This window comes from Limulus polyphemus, unplaced genomic scaffold (genome assembly GCF_000517525.1).
Source record: "Limulus polyphemus unplaced genomic scaffold, Limulus_polyphemus-2.1.2 Scaffold3085, whole genome shotgun sequence".
NCBI classification, from domain to species: domain Eukaryota; kingdom Metazoa; phylum Arthropoda; class Merostomata; order Xiphosura; family Limulidae; genus Limulus; species Limulus polyphemus.
The window spans coordinates 119,891-129,294 of NW_013668695.1; the positions used below are offsets into that span (position 1 = coordinate 119,891).

The following is a 9,404-nucleotide window of genomic DNA, read 5'->3' on the forward strand; positions in this document are numbered from 1 at the left end:
AGATCTCTATTTCAATATTTAATTTTCTAACCTCTTCTTACCCTTTTAAAATATAAATGAACTAGAGGAGCACTTAGTAGATCTCATGAACAAAGTGGCCATTCATAAGGGAAGTGACATGAAATGATTTTATCCTGAAAGTGCTCCCACAAGACATGTTATCTTGTTACCAATATAGTAGGAGCATATTTCTGTATGACAACTGTTATGTTAATTACAACTCATTGCTACATCACTGCAACAGGAGAATCACATTGGCTGTGGCATTGCATGATACTGTGCAGCATTCATTATACAGATTTCAAGTTCGTCTAATGATGGTTCTTGAAAGAAGTAGTAAAGTCAACTGTGAAACCACACCACACTCTGACTTTAGCATCATGGATATGTATAGGAAATGTTACGTGTGAATTAATTTCTATCCAGATGGTGCAACTTCGCATTTTACACTTCAAAACGGAAAAGTTTGCTTCATTAGTGCACAAGAGCATGGCAGGCAATTGGTCGTCGAATTTCTTCTTGTCAAAAACTACAAAATCAACACATCGGGTTAAACTCGTCTCTCTTTCAGTGTTTGAATATGATACATTTTGTAAGGAAACATTCACAAAATTGGTCAAAGAGCCTTATTAACAGTTGAAATTGGCAAATCCAGATACTGGATAATATAACGGGCACTGCTTAGGAAATTTGTATTAAACTTTCATTATCATTCAACAGTCTCATGATGGTTCAGAGGATTTGTAACGCTAGAATTCGGTCCACGATTCCAGCGGTGGACGCAGCTTTGCGCTAAAACAAAACAAATTTCAGTTTCTGATTACTTCGAATACCCCCAGCATTAAGGTACATTATGTACAAACAGTCTCAATGTAAGAAAGGAAAGTGAAACCTAGGACTTTCAGTTTAACATAGTTTCTTCTAATCCGAATCCAAATGAGCTTGTAATTTCAATTATAATCATTTGTAAAGTTGTCTACAAAATACGATGAACCAAAACTTTGTCTTTCATGTGATCGACATGTTAAATATTATTATTTAAATGTTCATTTAACATAAAATTTGGCATAGGTTTGTTTTTGTTTTAACTATGTTATGATAAATGACAATAAACAATAACAAAATTTAACAGCAACTGTACGATGACATCGTTTCAACTTAAGTTTCAGAATTATTTGAAATTTCGGAAAAAATTATAGATTCTCTTATCAGGTTTCGGTTAGTGTTGGCAGTAAATAGTTCGAACCCACAAAATTTTAAAGAAATCAAATTTTCTTGTACATAAGTAAAAACATATAACTTGTAAACAATCCTAAGAAATTACTAAGAAAGGGTTATTCCTAATGCGAGAGAAAAAGGTTTTCAGTTATAGCATATCATGTCTAAATGTAAAAGGCCTAAGACCAGTTTCACATTTCAAAATTACAGACTGAAAAGTTTGTCTAATGCAGTGTTTCTCAGTCGGATTTGCCAGACGACCCCCGCATTCAGACTTTGGTCGTCGCGACCCCCTCCCTCACACACACACCTCTTTTATCCCCACAATAATGAAAAAACAGTTCGTCATAGTTCATAACATATGTTATACGTGCAGATCTCATGCACCTCGAGGACTAAAAAAAAATGTTGATTCAGCGAAGACAGCTCGTGACCCCTGGAAACCTGCTCACGACCCACCGTTTGAGGAAGACTGGTCTTATGTTTTTATAAAAAAATATAATAAATAAAAATATAAAAATACATAATTTTACGACTGAAGAATTAAATCATTAGAAGTGCCATCTATTGGATGAAAATTAAACTCTATATTTCTAACTCAACTAAACTAAAAGTAATTTTTAAGGCATATTTCTATCTTATGTCTTTTTACATTCACAAATATTTCAGTACTTCAGTTCATTGGTTATAATAACTGTGTAAGAATATTTCATAATGACTTAACAAAAACTTTCAAATAAAACTAAAATTTTTCACTCATTACGTGTTCCTTGAATGAAATTTAAATAATTATTTAAATTATGTTCCATATGTCAAAAAATAGATTATATGTCTTTACAGTTAGTTAGTATTTATTACCTATGTCGTGTTCCATTCCATTATCCTGGTTCACATATTGATGACTCCACACAAAACGAGGGCATGATTTTCCTTCTTTTCACTTACGTCAAAACAGACGTCATTCAGACCACCAGGAATCAAGTGACAACATCTTTAGATAGGGAAAAATGAGAATTTAGGTGAGCTGCTAACAACGAATTACATTCCACCATGACGAAGTGTGAGCTCCCTATTTCATAACACTGAAAAGTGTACTTTTATCTTCCAATTTGTGGACAATAGAAAAGGTTCAAGAAATAAATATTGCGTATAGTAGATAAAACCAATTGAACCGTACTGGTGGGCGAATTTCCATGTAATGCCAATACTTTTCTTTTCTCTCTCACACACAGACATACACACATACACCTCCATATATATAAAAAAAAATGATTAAACATGCGTAAACATTTACAAATTCCATTACAAAAATTATTGTTCATGAAAGCTAAAATAACTGAATTACAGTTCTTAAAATACATATTAATACATATATAGACATATAAGGAATTTTTACCACTAAACAGATTGGCAACTTTACCATCCCTCTTAGACTCCACTTACCATCGGATTACCCTACCTTTCGCCGCTAAATAACTTGAACTCGGCTCAGCAGTAACTCTGCAAGATGCTGGAATGCTTTGTTATGTATTTGCTACCATATTTATTAAAAAAATATAATTCGTAATTTGGTTTTAAATTATTGATAGAATATTACGGTGATGAAAGCAATGTTCTCCACCAGGATACAAATGCAGCTTTATGAGGTAAACATGAACGACAGTAATGTCAAATACATATCTAATATTATTATACTTTTCAAATGAATCAAAGGACCCCACCTATGCCACAAAAACATTCCCCCATGCACCATTATACCAACTCTATTTGTTTGTATTGTAGAAAGAACAAAAGAAGAGTCAAATGCTTAATGTTGTTTTCCTTATACTCTTACTTTTCACCATTATACTACCTCTAACTACTTATATCGTCGGGATAACAAAAAGAGTCAAATACCTAATATTGTTTTTGTACCATTACATATCCACTCTAGCTGCTTGTATCTGTTGAAAGAATCATTAGTTATAACACAGATTGACATATATTGTACTTTACAAACCCAACATATGACCTTTTTCCACGGTCATTCTTTAACAGGTATTTGGTAATCACAGTAGTAGAGCTATCTTCCTTTCGACCTCTACTGCTGAAACATTGATGACGGATGTCTTTGGATATCCCTCCTATACGGACCCTCTTTTGAAACCAAAGAGATACTTGTTCTTACCCTTTGTTTTGCATTCTAACCACGATATGCCTACATTTCTGTAGTCACTTGACAATCACAAATCAGTGTATTTTACGTTCTCAAATAAGTAGAGTGGTGTATCAGTATGTTGATGGTCCTTATAAAGTTTGTTTGTTTGTTTTGAATTTCGCGCAATGCTACACGAGGGCTATCTTCGCTAGCCGACCCTAATTTAGCAGTGTAAGACTAGAGGGAAGGCAGCTAGTCATCACCACCTACCGCCAACTCTTGGGCTACTATTTTACCAACGAATAGTGGGATTGACCATCACATTATAACGCATCCACGGCTGAAAATGTGAGTGTGTTTTGTGTGACGGGGATTTGAACCCGCGACACGCAGATTGCGAGTCGAGCGCTCTAACCACCTCCACCCCTTCATAAAGTGGCCAACAGTGTACATACACGCAATTATTACGATTGTAAAAGTTATTTAGAATATATTTATCTGATTTAAGGTAATAATAATAATAATATAACAGTATATTAACAAAATGTGACATGTATTTTGATCTTACGACTCCCTTAAGATATCCTATGTTATTTAATGAAAAATAAGAATTCTCAAAGCGGTTATTCAGTAACAGATGAGCATTTCCTTCAACCCTATCCCGACGGGCATCCTTTACTGCGCATGTCACGAGGTTTTAGTGACTTACATTCAAACTTTTCTTAATCTATTTTTTGTTACAATATATAAATTTTAAATTCTTAATTTTGTAAGGAAATATTTTCAAAAATCCTGAATTTTTCTTAGTGCGACACATTTTCTCTTGGCATCTCCTCTTCTCTAGTTTATCCACCACCCCTCTAATAAAGACGAAATTCAGAAATTCACCGTAAATTACTCACTATAATATCTTCATTACTCAGACAAACTATAATTTTTATAGCCTTCAATTTTGTTTGGTTACAGAGCTATCAAATAGAAAACCAAACTCCTCTTGCCACACCCACCTGTCACATCTTCTCTTTCAAGATTTGTTAATAGTTCTCTCTCAAGTTTAATTCTATATTATCTGTTACCAATAGAAAGCCAAAATTTTCATCTATCAAATGACGTGTTACAAAATGTTGTTTTCTGAACGGAGAATTGTCAATTTCACTCTTATTACAAGTTTCGTTCCCACGGGAAAGATAACAATTAGCTTGGGTGAATTTGTAATGGCTCTTGTCACATAGCTAGAAAGCCAGAAAATTGTGAGAGTTAGGGGAAATTGTCTATATTTTGCATGTTATTAGTCTATATTCTTCGGTGCATTATTCAATTAAATAAAAATTACTTAGTGCATTACTACCATTAGTATAGAAAAGTAGGGTTAAGTGTCATTGACAATCGACAGTAAGAAAAAAGAAGACTCGTGCAAGTACTTTATTTCTTGTTTTTCACGTTTTTTATTATAAAAGCAACTAACATGTAAAAACAGGGATCTCTTTAGCTTAGTTAAGGTTAGATTAGGTAAAATAAATACGAGATACAACATGAGCAGCTCGTGGTTAACATAATTAGATAGTTATAACGTGACCTCCACGTTCCCTAACTGAGTTACAACTTACTATGCCGCGAATAGTAGTTAGACAAGGTTAAAAGGGCAATAAAAGAATAAAATTTAATTATATGTAGATGTATACTGTTAGGAGTTTAAAGCTACTTAGGATAAGCAAATGTAGTTTCATGTTACAATTTGAAGTCATTCTAGAAAGAAAAAAGGGTAATTTAGATTTATTTCGATTTTTTTCTGCATAGAGTTAAGGTAGACAAAATAAAAGATAAATGTATTTAGGAGTTTTTAGAGATCACACAAATGAAATCTGAGATTTTTTAGATGAAGAAAAGCATTTTTTGTCTTAATGTGAAAATCCTTTTGCACAAGGACTATTCAAAACAAATACTTGATGATTTCACGGACATTTTTTTTATTTGTTAAAATACTTTCCAAAAATGATTTTTTGTATGTGTTTACTGAAAGACAGCCAAATTATGATATGCATACTATTAAAAGTTAGTAATATCAAATCTATAAAGACTTTATACGAGTACAAAGAGGTCACGTGATCGGTCAAATCGACATGTATATAAGGAACTAACGTGAGGTTCGGGCTTTCCATTTTGTGAAGCAAATATACATGAAGAATTGCATTTGAAGTGATAGTCTACGTAAACAAAGATATACCACGTAAACAATGTTTAAAAGTCAGAGACATGCAAAGCAAAGTGCATATGCCGTAGTAACTATTTTTTAAAGAAAGATGCACAAGAAATCGAGGTGACCAGTTCTTCCGCTAAATACATCCAAGAAACCAATGTGAATATTGATTAAACACATTTATATGATAAAAACAGCCAATATTTCGCAGTAACAATTCCATATATTCAAAGATCTAACCAGAATGTCGAAGTAATTGATCTTTTATGTAAATGTCTGCCAAAAACCAGCGGTAATGTCAAAGTAACGACTCCTCAAAAAAAAGATATTTAATCTACAAGTGTGATTGTAATGGTAGCATCAACTTGGAATGTTTGATTCATATTAAATTACTCGAGATCTGCCATAGCTTAGAAGTTACGGTGCTGGACTTGCAATCTACAGGTTCCAGGTTCAAGTCCCGTCACCAAACATGGAAGTCCCGAAAACGAGACTTTTCTTATAGTGGCCGGGATTCGGTCCTAAATTTTCTTGATGGAAGTCTTGAGCGTTAACCATTCGAACTTGCGTCAACTAACTGTTTGAATGTTTTCTAATGGGTATCCAAGTTTTGATGATATCTATGCTAGGTTGAATGAGTGTGTTATCAAACAGATGGAGGTAAAGACCTATTTTTCCATGTGTGATTCACATCCCATTATTTCAGCATTATTCCAATCTTTTGTGTGATCTTCTTTGGCGTGATGTGTTATTGTAGGTTTATCGGTATTACCGAGTCCTGTATTATGTTTCTAAATTCTGTTTATATTGGTTATTGTTTGTTGAATTTCGTGCAAAGCTACCCGAGTGCTACCTGCGCTAGCCGTTCCTAATTTTGAAGCTATAGACTAGAGGTAAAACAGCCAGTTAACAAAACCCACCTTCAACTCTTCGGTAACTCAAACCGAATAATGAAACTTGACTGTCATTCTTATACCACGAAACCTTGGATCCACAGTCCGGCACGCCAACCATTGGGCCACGCTCGGCCCAGCTTGTGTTGGTCTTTTTATTTCTCCATTGCATTAGAACCTGCATTCACAGTGGATGTTCTAAACGGTTTTTTAACCTCTCGATTGGGTCTTTAAGTGGTCTGTATGTACTAGATGTGATCATATTGTGCTGTAATTTCTGAATACTATTCTAGCTTATGTTGTTTGCACACACTATGTATGTTCTCATAGAGACATCTGACATAGGGATATATGGCTGCGAATCTGGAATTCTTATCCCAGTTTATATTCGGTGTTCATACTCTTATTTTTTGTTTATAAAGTTTTCCGGGTATCTATTGTTAAGGAGGGCTGTAGTAACGTGTTTTTGTTTTTTTATTAAACAACAAACGAAATAGAGAAAAACAAAAAAACAAAGCGTATTTTGTGGTCTTTCGTCTTTGATATTTTTCATAAACCTAGCAGTTTGCCACATCGATGATTCGACCACACTTCATAAAAATTACTTTGAACTTTAAGGAAGAGAGAACTCCCACTTTTAAAGGAAAACTGTAGTTGATATCATCAAGATATTATGGTCAAAGTAAACTTATGAGTGATTTTAACATTATCACCAAAAACATGTTTTATCAATTCTTGCAATATAAGATATTGATCTCCTTGGACCTGGCATGGCCTGGTGGTTAGTTCGCTCGACTCGTAATCTGTGGGTCATTGGTTCGAATCCCCGTCACCGAACATCCTCGCCCTTTCAGCCATGGGGTGATATAACGTGAGAGTCAATCCCAGAATTCGTTGGTAAGAGAGTAACCCAAGAGGAGGCGGTGTGTGGTGTTATCTAGCTGCCTTCCCTCTGGTCTATCACTGCTAAATTAGGGACAACTAGTGCAGTTATCCCTCGTGTAGCTTTACGCGAAATTAAAAACAGAACAATCACCTTACACTTTCCACTTGAGTCCAGTATGGCTTACAGCAATATCATCCGTAAGATATGTTCAGTTATGTTAATAAATTTATTAACGTTTATTTCTGAAGCTATCTAAAACAAATTCCTGCTTCCGCAAAACCCCTCCGCATTTTTGGGCGTGGTTGCGCTATAAGAGTGGAGGTCAAATCCCACTATAAGGTCAGAAAAGAGAAGCCCAAGTGTTGGCGGTGGATACTGTTGACTCGCTGCCTTCATACTAATCGATCAGCTCAAAATTAGAAATAGTATGTATAGATAACATTGTTGTAGCTTTATGCAAAAAGTCTAAAATATACAAACCCTAAAACATCAAAAATCACTTTAATAACTTTATTAAAATTATTTCAGAACGTTTCCGAAACATCTGAAATCATGCTAACAAATATTTTTAAATGTCTCTGAAACATAAGTAAACAATTATGTTAACATAATTTCAGTAAACTGTGAACATAGCGATATGGATTAATGGTTACTTTAAGCTGATTCAGTCATGCAAGTCATTCGGGGAGAAACGAGGTAAGAAATATCTAATCAGTAGAAGCTATGCGACAGCTATTGTAGCAAGATTATTATTGTTCACAAAGAAAAGCCTTAGAGATTTCGAGGTAACATTTTTATTTAGCACTGTCTTATCGGAATGTTTTCTACGTATTCTACGTTTGCGCAAAAGGCAATGTCCACCGTTATCAATGAACTTTCTTTTTGTCCAGTTATGTTCAATAAAGAGAAGCAGTCAGTGATATCTGATATAGCAAAAACGATGATTGATGTGAAACTAGAAATCGCACGTGCAGTCACTTTCCAGAATGTCTCATATAGAATCTGATGTTCTCCTACTTACCACAACTCACTTTCTGTTGTAATAAAACGATTTTTGATTAACATATGGTGTGTTCCAGCTTATAGCATATAATCTGACGCTCATATGAATATTTTCTCTGAAAGATAACTTTACAAATATTGTAGAGGCATGCCAAAGCTTGTTCACTCAATAATAATGATTTGATAACAACAGACAAATATTTACATGAAAAAAATCCAAAAACAATCATATCAAAACATGTATCATGCTTTTGTTTTTTCACCAAAATGTTGGCAGCTTTTAAAGTTTCGAAGGTATAATGATCGGGCAAAAGTAGCGATTTTGGGGCGTTTACTAAAATTGACATTCATCTGAAATGATGAACTGACTACACACTCAGATAAAATACTCTGAACCTTCCACAAAGGTAGAACTTTCTTTCCTTAAGAAAACTATACTTGATAAAGCAAAGGTTCTTTATAATGGTACGGTCAAAGTGAACGTAAAACGACATTAAAATTATATATTTTCTCCTTCATTTCAATCGTCTTGATCACCTTACTCTTCTCATTCCCGTCAAATAACATTCTTAATGTAGCCAAATGCCTCGTTACCTGAGTAATGACTCGCATAAATGGAGTAACGGAAATCCCATTGTCCCTATCTACTAATTTCATAACCGTAGCCAACGGAACAAAGATAACCTGTAAAATCACTGACCAAATTTTCTCACTTTTAAGTATGAGTTTTGATGTGATTTGTTGTTGAATTACAGTCACAAAGCAACAATGACAGTAAAATTATTATTACTATTTAACGTTTGACGAAGAAAAATTACGTACTTTGTTTTTAATGTATTATTTCTTTCTATACGTAATCCACTTTTCTTTTCACCCATGTAGTGCGACATAAAAGCAGAGAACATAATGAACTTCAAGTTTATCCACTCTGTTCACTACTTCTTAGCTTTACAATAGTTTTCATGTCTATAATGTTAGCAATTGTTGCTTGTTTAACATGGCCCCCCAGTGGCACAGCGGAATGTCTGCGGACTTACAACGCTAGAAACCGGGTTGCGATACCCGGGGTGG

General features: G+C 34.3%; 1 long non-coding RNA gene across 1 annotated transcript in view; it reads right to left on the bottom strand.

Moving 5' to 3' along the window:
• The window catches only part of LOC111088078, an 18,232-nt gene continuing 8,828 nt past the window's right edge, over nucleotides 1–9,404 (bottom strand). Inside the window, exons 2-3 of the long non-coding RNA XR_002612687.1 lie at nucleotides 2,077–2,209; nucleotides 1–792 (exon numbers count right to left, since the gene is read on the bottom strand). This is a non-coding gene — a long non-coding RNA (uncharacterized LOC111088078). The remainder of the gene's footprint in view (nucleotides 793–2,076; nucleotides 2,210–9,404) is intronic.